This window comes from Eschscholzia californica, unplaced genomic scaffold (assembly GCF_041429995.1).
Source record: "Eschscholzia californica isolate CP2 unplaced genomic scaffold, dmEscCali1.0.p SCAF_2, whole genome shotgun sequence".
NCBI classification, from domain to species: Eukaryota; Viridiplantae; Streptophyta; class Magnoliopsida; order Ranunculales; family Papaveraceae; genus Eschscholzia; species Eschscholzia californica.
Genome location: NW_028238309.1, coordinates 28440673 through 28453326, shown reverse-complemented (window position 1 = coordinate 28453326; position 12654 = coordinate 28440673). Strand labels below are relative to the sequence as shown.

Sequence of the window (12654 nt, the reverse complement as noted above, 5' to 3'; positions counted from 1 at the left end):
AGCATTGAAAGAGATAGATCGATAAATTGAGAGAGCAAGATACTACATTGAGATTTGCAGGGAAGAGAGAGAGGGAGGGAGGGAGGGAGGGAGAGAGAGAGAGACGATTTGGGATGGGCCTAATGTATTATGGGAGAATTACTGAAACCCCCCAATTCTGATAATGCGTTTACTGAAACCCCCCACTTTTATTAGTAATTACTGAAACCCCCCACTTTCGTTAGATTTAACTTTGATATTTTCAATATTACTTTTTTGCCCTCTTACGTTTTACCCCCACTTCTGATAATCCGTTTACTGAAACCCCCCGCTTCTATTAGTAATTACGTTCTACTTAGTTATAACATCGAAAATTAGACACTAAAATGCGCTTGAAGTTCTTGTTCAACGAAGTAGTTTTTCTTCGTTATTTCACCGACCACAACTTCAAAAACGATTTCACACATACCAGAACCAGGGTAGAGAATTGGATCAAATTTGAATGACATTGTTATTAGGACTTCAGGTTTACATTTCAATTTGGTTGACCATTCTTTCAACAAAAGATTTAGTTGATTATAATGAACCAATTCATTCATTTTACAAATATTTAGAAAGATAAACTATGATTTTATATGTTAATTACAAATTGTCATGCTCAATAACTTGTGCCGCCGCCAAGCTTCACCCGGATTCACAACTACGGGCACTGACATAGACACAGGACCCGTACAAATAAAATAGTCTTTCCATATTTTTCGTGGAAAGAACCGGGACTTGACAAGTAAATATCATCATAACCCATCCTTATAATCCTAAATAGAAGTTCTCGACCCTGAAAAACGAAGAGAAAACAAAGCAAATTGATCTATGAAACACCCAAAATGATGAAAAATACTCGAAACCATCAAAATAGAAGTCGGAAAAAATGAGAATTCTAAGAAAGTGTTTACCTGATCGATCGTTTCATATTTCGGAGGCGGAGTTCTATATATTCTCTTTAGTCTTTCAGTAGGAGGTGCAGTATAAACTCTAATAAACTTGTTCTTCAACATTGTGAATAGATTATCTTCTACTGCCCATAAACCTTGTTTAAGTTCAGGTTCAGGACTAGAAAACCAACCCGAAGAAGAGTCAGGTTTCATTGTTTCAACAGGAGACAAGATTTCGAAGGTCGAAGATAATGGTGGATGAGTACAGTATGAACAACCTTTAAGTCCTTGAACTGCAGATTTACCTCTCATTTTAAATTTTAAATGACTCAAAATAGCACTCCTTAAATTTACGGGCTTTTTGCCGTTGTTTTTAACTACTACTGCTGTTGCCATACTCAAAGGATACAATGAAATAATGTAAGTTATGTCAAGAGTTCCATTACTGCAACTCAACTCCACCTGCAACAGCAAACAAAATAGCTCAAATAAAATTTCTCGAACCGAAATTAGAAGAACCCATAATTGAGATCGAAATATACTAACAGAGAAGATCGAATATACCCACAAGTGAATGTGATATAAATAAGCGAAAAAACAGAGTAATCCAAGAAAATTTGAGTTTTTTGTTTCTTGTTTTCACTAAGATGGTTATGGTATATAATTGAAGTACCTGAAGAGCATCAATGGAGTCAGAATCAATGTCTTTAACGACCCACTGAGCCGTATTACATATAGGTGTGACTATTGAATTTGATTCAGAAACATCATTAAGGACTAAACCAATACCACCTAATAGAATTTGAACCAACAGGACCAAGTACAATATAAAGAACTTCTTCATAACCATCATCTTTCCAAAAAAATTTGGTTTGTAGGAGGTAACTAGACCGTCGGGTATTCGAAGAGAAAGAGAACTTCCATTTCTAACAGCAAGTTGGACAATTGGGGTGTCGCTGGATTGTGTAAATTTGATGCCTTTCCGGCCAAATTGCTGGTCAAGTGAAGATGGAGTGGTGGTTTGGGTGGTGATCTGAGGGGTGGTTTGAGTGGTTTATCTTCGGAAAGTGTGCTTATTGATTTGTCTTCGTCTAGTTTCAGCAAGGGAGATCGTTTCATGGAGGTGGGAGTTCGTCTGGTTTCACTAGGGAGGAGGAGATGAGCGATTTAGGTTCAGTACGTGAGCCCGTGAGGGAGAAGACACTTCAGTGATATAAACGCCCCACATTTTAGTCGAAGGCGCCCCATTTCCCCCACTTTAATTAGGTCCGGTTTTAGTAAATGGTCTTTTGGTCATTTCACTTTCTCTAACGGCACAATACCGTCAAATCTAACGAAAGTGGGGGGTTTCAGTAATTACTAATAAAAGTGGGGGGTTTCAGTAAACGCATTATCAGAATTAGGGGTTTTTAGTAATTCTCCCATGTATTATCTGCTATGCAACTACTACACTAAGTTATTTGAGCATAATTATAGTTAAATCAAACAAATGAACTTTAGTAAATTAACTTAACATGGATGGATACTCAACAAAGGAAAACATAACATGCATAGAGAATGGACTCTTACAAACAAAATATGCAAAACACCACCAAAGGAACTCAAACTCAAGACAATTTGAATTAATTTAAACAATTTACCACTAGCCTACCAGAAGTACACTGTTCTACATACACCACTCTTGTAATTAATATGAATCTTAGACTCTAAGAGACTGCCTATAAAAGATGGGCCCTTTGTGGTGCGGGGTTAGTGCAATGCACAACCCGCACTAACCACCACATGCGCATGTATATATTTATGTATACACATACAGATACATACATAATTACACACGTACCCATAAATACATATACGGATTCGTTTCAAAAAAAAAAATACATATACGGATGAGTTGTTTTTAGCGTATTATGTTGTGCTCTTATTTGCTATTGTGTATGTACCAGGGTATATCCGGTACATATTAAATGCATACTAAGTTTAGATAAATTTGGAAGGCTAATCTTATCCATTAAGAGGGTTAAAGATAAATTTAGGATGTATAATCTCAACTTTTGAGATAAGTTTTTGAAGTATAATATTAGTCATATTAAATGCAACAAGGATTCCTCCGAAAGTGAGTTAGGTTTTTCTTTTATTTTGTTTTGCTCGAGGACTAGCAAAACCTAAGTTTGGGAATGTTTGATAGGTCATGAAAATATCGCATCTGAGTTGTTTAATTTAGCCAAGTTAGTTCGTTTCGAATCTCTATTATAAAAAATGGTTTGTTTTCTTGATTAGGCGTCTTTTGCAAAGTTCGGTGTGAAAGCGGTTAAAAACGAGAAAGGATGGACAGAGGGTATTTTGGTCATTCGGAGTCCTAGACATTCTGGTAGTTTGGCCAAATGCAATATTTATGTGAAAAGTAGAGTAAAAGAATAACCAGTAGGAGGAAACGGAAGTCGGATCAGAGTCCGGATGAGCAAACTAGGCAAAGTCAAAGATGGAGTCAAATAAGGTTGATTAGCGGGATTACTTCGGGAGACTTTCTGGCGCGCGGTATTGCGCGGGAAACGTGGCGCACTACGGAGGTCGTCACATTCAATTTTATTGTCCCGTTGAGCATCAAAATGGACCCTAAGAGTATGATCAAGTGTTTCCGGTGCATCTAATTAGCGTAGTCCCAGATTCCACATTTTAATCATATCCGTTGACTTCCGTGTTTTCTATATCCAACGGCTGCTGAGCGTTTGCTCCATTATTCATGTTTCCTTGTTACCCAAAGCATCTTAGCTTCCGTGCTCCCGACCACGTCCCTCTCTCTAAACAGTCCAGATCCGCGCACTCTACTTCAGACGGCTACTGCTTGCTGCCACACCAATCTTAGAAGCCGAGAAGCACCTTAGATCTGAATTTGTTACTTTCTATTTCTATTTTCTTTTTCTACAACCAACTCCTTTCTAATTTCTTTTCTAAACCTCTCTATTTTCACCTATTTTCAAAGTGTTATTATTTGGATTTGGAACATAATTTGGATCATAGTTGGAAACCAATTGGATCAAGGATTTGGGTGATTCTTTTCTTTGTCTCATTTATTTACATGTATTTTGTTTTATCATGTATATGTCTCTAAATTTAATGAGTATAATCTTGTATCTAGGGTTTTTAGAAGAAACCATATTTGATCTTTCTTTAAATATGTTATTGATTAATAAATCCTTTTATTGAGCTTTAATGTCTATTAGTTGTCATTTCATATAGATTCTATAATCTTTTCATTATTCATGCCTCATAATTAGATATTTCATACTTTTGTTAAGTTATTAGATGGGATATGTTTGTTATATGATGAATAATAGTTAAGGAATACAGTCTTTATATGATAGTCAATTAAAAATATATGATTTTGAAATGTGTTAGTGAAGAATATCTTCCGAAATCTAAATAGTTCATTATGTTAGGTTTTGAGTTATATTGAAAAAATGATTAGTTAATTAATTGCATGCTTTAGGGAGTCAATTTATTTGTGGAATCAAACCCCTAGATTTCTTTTCCATCTTGATTTTATTTATCTTTAGTATTTATTGTTTTCTTATTTAAATCGTTTTCCAAAACAAACCAAATTTAAAAAGGGGTGTTTATTTAAGACTTGAAGCGAATTTACTTATCCCTTGGATCTATATCTGGACTTCCAGACTAACTGTAACTTGATCCCGCATACTTGCGGGAATATACCCATTTTGGGCATATCAATGACCTTTAAGCCATTCTTCATGATGAATGAACCTAGTTCTTAACTTAGAAAAACCTTTTACTGTTTCTCTTTGATCAATAGCTACAATAAACTTATTGTAATCTTTGCCTAGACCTTTAAGAGAAATTCTACATAGCTCATTGTCACAAATTCTATCATTTACAACAATTAAAGCATCAGAGACAACCTTGATCTTTCTTAGATAGTCACTGATAGAAGAATTACCTTTTCTATGAGTTGAATTTGTTCTCAAAGTGCAGATATCCTTGGTTCATTTTCTTCCACATAAACTTTGTCCAAAACGCCAGACCTCTTTGGCTGTAGTAAGACCGAGTACATCTGAAGAGATTGAGTCACTGAAAGTTGATTTTAATATTGATTTTAGAGGCACGCCTTACCTTAAGCACACCGCCATTTCTTCTCGTGCACACCCGCGGTCGACCCAACCCGGCTCCAGCTACTCTGACTTTTTTTTCCAACGACTGGCTAGTGGAAACAGTCCAAGTACGTGAGCTGTTTTCCACTGTTGGACCAAAACGACCTAAACTCGTCTGATTAAGTTTCCCACTCAATACACAGGGACCTCCCAAAAGGAAAAATATACTGAAATGAAATCGTCTTCCCTCTCTCTGGTTTTATTCTTCTCTGCTCTGTTATAGTTCTGTCAAGATCAGAAGATCAGGATCAAAGTTTGCTTCTTCAGTTTCTGATAAGGAACAGTTGAATTCTAGGAGACTTCGCTCACATACTGCAAAAGCAATACCAATTTCGATGGTAGGAGGGGTGTTTTAAGCCTCTAGGACAGTGAGTCTGACTCGTGCCTCTGTTCCACCATTACTGTGAAGGAGATGTCCTTCGACCAATGATGCAATGCGATCAATTTATCGGATAGGACAATTGATGAGAATATCATCAAGTCCGGTTGATTTAGGGGTCCTAGTGTTTAGCTTGAAACCAACTACGATCGTCGAATTACGAAGTAATTCGCGGCTAACTTCGACCGGATCCTAAAACGGGTTACACAAAGAGTGTCAATTTGATCGGAGGATATGACTAGAGGGATGATATATTAATAGTGGGAGTGTCCCATAAATATATCTCATAGGCCTAAAGAAAGTTTAGGCAAAGATAGTACAAAAGGTCCGAAAAAGGGTTTTGGGCCTAGGGCCAAAAAGGGACTTTTTGGGCTCGGATTGGGCTGATTTTTGGAGGGTCGGTTCCTCTAAAATGGAACATCACATCTGCCAATTTTGGCTGGGTTTGGACGTCACCTCCTCAAGGAATTGAGAGAATATCAACTAATTGCTATTTTCGGCAATTTGCTTAATCTTATTCTAAAGGGTCTTTTAGGAAACCAAATTTGAGTGGGACTCTCATTAGGTTTCTATATAATGACCTTTAGGGCAGAGAATAAGGTGTTGAATTTCTCTCATAGCTTTCTTACTCTACAACATCAAGTAGAGAGGAGAAAGTGAGTTAATTCCCAAATATCTATCTAGTAAAAGAAGAAGGTGTTCTTCATCCAACCACCATTGGTGTTCTAGCTATAAACAAGGTGGGAGATCAAGTTGATTGTTCGGTGTCCCAAGTAGAGGAGCTACAATTGGAGCTCTCGGTCTAAGTTTCAGACGAATCTATGCTTGTTTAGATAGATAGTAATGCTTAAAAGTGTTTTAAACATAAGAATTTGATTGATTTTGAATGTGGTTCAAGAATTTTTCAAATTGATTTCAAATTTGTTCTTGAAAAAGTTTCAAAAACCTAGATTTTGATCCAAAATTGGTTTGATTTAGAGTTGTTTTTTTTAGTTTAAGAAACTTTGAAAAACAAAATTTTGTTTTTTAGAAGTGTTCTAAAAGTTGGAAATAGCAAATATGATTTGCAAAAGAAATTTTTGTTTTTGGAAACATGGAGTTTGTAGAAACTCCTAAAATCCGGCTAGGATGTTTGGGAAGCTTCCTGGCCGGATCAGAAGCTACTGGAGGCGCGTCCAGACGCGTCTCTGGGGCGCGATCAGCAGCTGCCTCCAGCAGCTTCTTGGACGCGATGGTCGCGTCCAGAGCACTCGACCAGACACGTCTTGCACCAGACGCGTCTGGGAGTCCTGGGTTGTCTCGGTATATTCCGAGACACCCTATCTTGGTCCGGTCTTGCACCAGACGTGTCTGGAGCAAGGACCAGCGTCCTGGCTCGCGTCCAAAACGTGACCAAGCCGAGAGAGACTCGGACTTGGACATGCCGGCCCTTTGGGCCGTGCCATGTCTAGACCTTGCCGAGCCCTTAATTGGCTTGGGCCAGGTCTTGTCTTGGACTTTGTGAAGACTTGTCCCGGGCTTTTTAGGACTATAGAAGGGACCATCATTCGAGTGGGAGTTTTATCCAAATTTTCTTCCGATTCCAAACCAAATATTTCCGAAATAAACCCGGGCCATCCTTGGGCCCAAACGGAATTTCTCTTAAAAGTTGATTTTGAAAATCAAAAGAATCAAAACCAAGACGCACCATTAGTCTAATTCTTTAGACTTAAGGTCCGTACATGACATGAAGTGTCGACAAGAGGATCTCCGGGATATACATCATATCTAATTGTTAGCCTTGAAATATTATATAATTGCATCGTATGTGAATGCGGAAACTAGTATGGCCATAGAAAGTGTTTCTTTATACTTGTTTTAAGCACGGATGGGTGCATAATTTGTAATAATTTTAATTCCAAGTTTACACGATCTGCGAATCGTTTGAGTCTTGTAATCAGAGTTTAGGATTTATGAGTCCTTTGAAGAAGCTCAAGGATGAGATCCAAAAGCGAGTGGGAGAAATCAATGGAGGTTCAAAGATGGCAATCTAGACGAACCAAAAGGAGAAACAAGAAGCAAACCAAAGGAGATTAGATCTTCTAGGTTAGGGGCCATACTAAGATCCATATGTGCTTGATTTACTTTCTCGCGCGCATTTACTTATTTACGTTTTATGTCATGGATGGTAGGCTAATAGTTCGCTATAAACGCATGCTAAGACAAAATTTAAAGTCCCTAAAAGTAATTTTGAGTGTAGTGCCTATCCAGATTAAGACACTCGTTGAGCATTTGTTTGTGATGGTGGGTCGGCCTTCGCAGAGCACCATCTCTACCTCGAGACAATGCGGGTAGGCCTATGGCAGAGGCCTACACGTCTAAATGGTTCCACTCAACGAGATCAGCAAAAGAGGTTTGGATACTCGAGGCAAAATGATGGATTTAACATAAAACATGTAATCCATCAACCGAGAGTCATAGTGTATGACCAGTGGATTAGTTCACTCACCTAAATCGATGAGAATTAAGGGAAGGGCCCTAATCCGCTTAATCCTTGAGAGATAGGATCTCGGAGTCGCATTATTCAACTAGGGAAAATTTTTCTTGGATAATGTGGCAAAAACCAGACTTTTTGCGAAAAATATCGAATGTAATACTTAGCAAAATCCTTTTTCTGTTTTATGTAGTTTTACAATGGCAAAAGATAGTCTTTTCAACCTATGTTCAATCCTCGATGAGGATAAATTGAACATGGACAACTTCCACGATTGGGAGGAAAGATTGAGAAGTGTTCTCAGATCTACAAACAAAGAAAGCGTACTAGATACCCCAACGGATGAGTCGTCACCATTAATGTGGATTCTGTAACCCCCTAATGGATATATATGGGATGTTGTTATCTTGAATGACTGTAACGTCTCTCCAACGGATATACAGCATGAGGTCCATTGAGGATTTGAGGGCGGACCCCTTTATCCAGAGCTGGATGTGCTTTCGTACTTAGGTTGTTGAGGAGGCGAGGGCAGACCTCTTCTTCCAGGGCAGGAAGTGCTTACATATTTCAGCCTAGTGAGGAGGCGAGGGCGGTCTTCTTCCTCCAGAGTTGAAAGTGCTTCGTTACTTTGGCGTTGCTTCGGGGTGCCTGAAGATAAATGGGTCGGGCCCATTAGCCATTAGTTCATGGGCTTGGTCACCGTGTAGGCCCATTAATCATGGATTTCTAGGGGCGCTCCAGGCGACGTATTTTGGCCCATACAATTTGTCCCCCACTCTCTAAGTTGACGGGGTGCGGAAACTTAGAGAGTAGTTCGAAGTCATATGACCAATTTGTAGTTCGATTTTGTCGCATTTGTAGTCGAGTTCGTGTCCCGTGGGGACTTGTCCGTGAGAAGTGTCGCGCTTAATGAGTCAACTCGGTGCTTATAGTTTCATAAGTCAAGGTCGGGTTGATCCGATAATTTCTGTAGAAGTTCCGGAGAAAATTATTTTAAAGGATAAATTTACAAAATTAAAATTAGCAGTTAGACAATAAAATTATCTGTACGAAACAAAGTGACAAAATGTTGACATATGTATCATGTATGTCATATATATTATATGTGTATATTATATGTGTGCATGCATATTTGTTATATGTATATATATATATATGTGTATGTGTATATATATATGTAACCTATATGTGAATGTATATGTATAATATAGGCGTACATACATTTTTTAGTTACATACGTATATTTAAAGAAGAAAAGGGAAGTGCATACCATATTAGTTCGGGTATATCCGGGATGTTAGTAGTACTAAGATCATTCAACGAGGAACATTGCTTCGTGGACGGACAATTAATTTGTTGGTAGGATCGACATAGTAAATACCGGTTACTTTGTAGATTTGTCGGGCATCTGTGATTTTTTTTAGGCGGGCTCGTGAGGCGGGACTCATGAGGTAGGACTACATATTCAGGCAAGGTATTTACCGGGTAGTCCCTGACATATACTTTTTAATGAGGCAGGCTCATGAGGCAGGACTACATATCCAAACAAGGTATTTACCGCGTAATCATGTACTTTTTAATGAGGCAGGCTCATGAGGCAGGACTATATATCCAGGCAAGGTATTTACCGGGTAGTCAAATACTTTTTAATGAGGCAGGCTCATGAAGCAGGATTCATGAGGCAGACTCATGAGGCAGGACTACATATCCGGGCAAGGTATTTACCGGGTAGTCCTGACATATACTTTTTAATGAGGGAAGGACTATATATCCAGGCAAGGTATTTACCGGGTAGTCCTAACATATACTTTTTAATAAGGCAGGCTCATAAAGCAGGATTCATGAGGCAGGCTCATGAGGCAGGACTACACATCCAGGCAAGGTATTTACCGGGTAGTCCTGACATATACTTTTTAATGAGGCAGGCTCATGTGATAGGACTATCAATCGAGACAAGGGCGTTGTCAGGTGGTCTTATGTAAAGTTTTTCATGAGGCAGGCTCATGGGGTTAGACTATCGATTCAAGGCAGGGTGTCTGCCTGTAGTCACGACTTATATTTTTGATGAGGCAGGTCCGGAGCTCCCGGCGAGGCGGACCTAGTGCTCTTGTCGAGGCACGTTGTGATGTTGTCAAGGCAAGGCTTATATGCAGTTGACGAGAGGGTAGGACTACCGATCAAGGCAGGGTGTCTGCCTGTAGTCCTGGCCTAAATTTTTTAAAGAGGCAGATTCAGAGCTCCTGGCGAGGCGGACCTAGTGCTCTTGGCGAGACACGTGATGCAGGGCTGTCAATCAAGGCAAGGTTTATACGTCGAGTGCACTTGACGCAGACTTAGTGAGAGCTACTCAAATCGAGGCAGGATTGTAGAGTTGGGCTACTGACCGAGGCATGGCTTAAAAGCCGAGTGCTTATCGATCGTAGACTTTTAATGAAGCCTGTCGTAATCAAGGAAGGCTTGCAAAGCAGGGCTACAAATCAAGGCAAGGCTTATACGCCGAGTGCTTTTGATCGTAGACTTTTAATGAGGCGGAGTTGGTGTGATGATCAAGGCACGGGTAAGCTCGTCGTTTCAAGGCAAGGCGAGTTTGCCGAGTGCTCTTGATGTAGACTTAGGTGTTATGCGTGGGTGTAGCTCCGCCGATGAACGCCTCATATCCATAAGGGTAAGGGTATTACCCTTTATAGATATATATTGTTTGCTTCTTTTATCCATAAGGGTAAGGGTATTACCCTTTATAGATAGTTTATATTTTACCTGCATGGTGTTTGGCGTGGCCAAAGCTTGGAGTGTTTTGGCGAACTGTGGCTTGCCTTGTTTGAATACCTGAGTCAGGTGTTTGAAATTCGTGGAGGATGACTGTCCATTTGTCCCCTAGTCTGAGCTTAGAGCTTGAGAAGGTCTAGGGTTAGACTAAGTTTCTGTGGCGTTTGAAGCCCTTAGTCTGTTTTGCGCAGACGAAATATGACTTGAATTGAAATATCATTGTATTTGAAATAATGTCATATTACAAGAGAAATATTCATGTGGTACGAGCAGTCTCGTTTTAGTAAAGATCTTTTGACACCAAGACTTTTACATGTACTGACGCGAGTAAAACCGAAGTCTGGAGCAGTGTAGAGCTGAGCTGACTTTGGGCAGAGTTAGGGTCTGGAGCAGCGCGGAGCTGGCTTACAGATCTGGGCAGCAGGCGGAACCTGAGTCTGAAGTAGTGCGGAGCTAGCTTGCAGAGCTGGTTGTCTTCAAGTGGGGTAGATGCGGAGTTGTGCTTTATCCTTGTTTGTCTCTTGGAGAGATAAAGTGATGTCGTCGACTTTTGCTTGAAAAGTTATCGTCGTTTACTTCTGTTTGTCGCTCAGTCGAAGCTTGGTTTGCCTGCACACCCCTTAGTGGGGGGGAGGTCGATGGCATAGCCATCGACCCTCCGACGCCTAAGTCAGTAGGTGATATAAAAGATAAATGCGACTTTGTGAAATTGTGTTAGAAATAGTACCGTTTTATGTGTCTTGCATTCCAACTGTTGTTGATGTCGAGACCTTCTTGTGAGCGGAGCTTGTATGCTCCTTGTCCCACTACTTGGGTGATGAGATAAAGCCCTTCCCAAATGGGAGCTAGTTTGCCTGCTCCTGTCTGCTTGGTGTTTTGAAAGACCTTTCGAAGTACCCAATCCCCAACTTTGAAGGATCTGATTCGGACATTTTTGTTATATTGAGAGGCTGCTCTCTGTTGGTAGACAGCGTTTCTAATGACCGCTCTGCCGCTTAGCTCGTCAATCGTGTCGAGGTTGTGGTTAAGCTCGACCCAATTTCTTTCTTCTTCGGTCCACTGGTACCGTGCGGTAGGGACTCCTGTTTCAGCTGGAATCACAGCTTCAGAACCATAAGCTAATGGGAAAGGGGTTTCACCTGTCGACCTCTGCACAGTTGTTCGATAAGCCCACAGTATTGCCGGTAGTTGATCAGCCCATGCTCCTTTAGCTTTCTAGTTTCTTTTTTAGAGAATTCATGATACTTTTGCTAGAGGATTCGGGTTGGCCGTTGGCTTGAGGATACCTTGGGGTTGAGAAGCTGAGCTTTATACCCAGTCTTTGCAAAAGTTTTGGAAGGCAAAGCTAATGAATTGAGATCCATTGTCGGTGACTATCTCCTTAGGTACTCCAAACCTGCAAATTATATGCTTCCATAAAGAACTCATGACCTCTTTGTCTTTTATTTGGTGGAAGGCCTCGGCTTCGATCCACTTGAAAAAATAGTCAGTCATGGCCAACATGTATACACGTTGGCCTGGGGCAGTGGGAAGTTTCACCACTATGTCCATGCCCCATTTCATGAAAGGCCAAGGTGACAATATAGAATTTAATTTTTCTGGAGGGAGGTGAGAAGTTTGGGCGAACCTTTGGCATTTGTCACATCGTTTGGCATGATCGATTGAATCAACCCTCATGGTTGGCCAGTAATATAGCCGACAGTCAGAGCCCTATTGGCTAAGCTACGACCGCCAGAATGGTTGTCACATTCTCCCTCGTGTAATTCTTTTAAAACATACTTACCTTCTTCTTGAGTGATGCACTTGAGGTAAGGGCCTGAATAAGATTTCTAAGCAGTTGACCGGTACTTTATGACAGGTGTTCATTTGTCCGGTACTTTATGACAGGTGTCATCCAAGTGTCGGTTATGTCTGTAGCTGCTACTTCTGGTTACGGGCTCTTCTAGACGGCGGGCC

The 12654-nt window shown here is 40.2% G+C and overlaps 1 pseudogene across 1 annotated transcript; it reads right to left on the bottom strand.

The window, feature by feature from the left end:
• Positions 1–551: 551 nt before the first annotated feature.
• On the bottom strand, positions 552–12062 carry LOC147557257 (photosynthetic NDH subunit of subcomplex B 2, chloroplastic-like; annotated as a pseudogene). The gene is made up of 5 exons (XR_015234132.1): positions 11985–12062; positions 11596–11847; positions 1585–1944; positions 933–1373; positions 552–814 (listed from the first exon to the last, which is right to left on the bottom strand). The product of XR_015234132.1 is annotated as a photosynthetic NDH subunit of subcomplex B 2, chloroplastic-like (transcript).
• Positions 12063–12654: the final 592 nt, after the last annotated feature.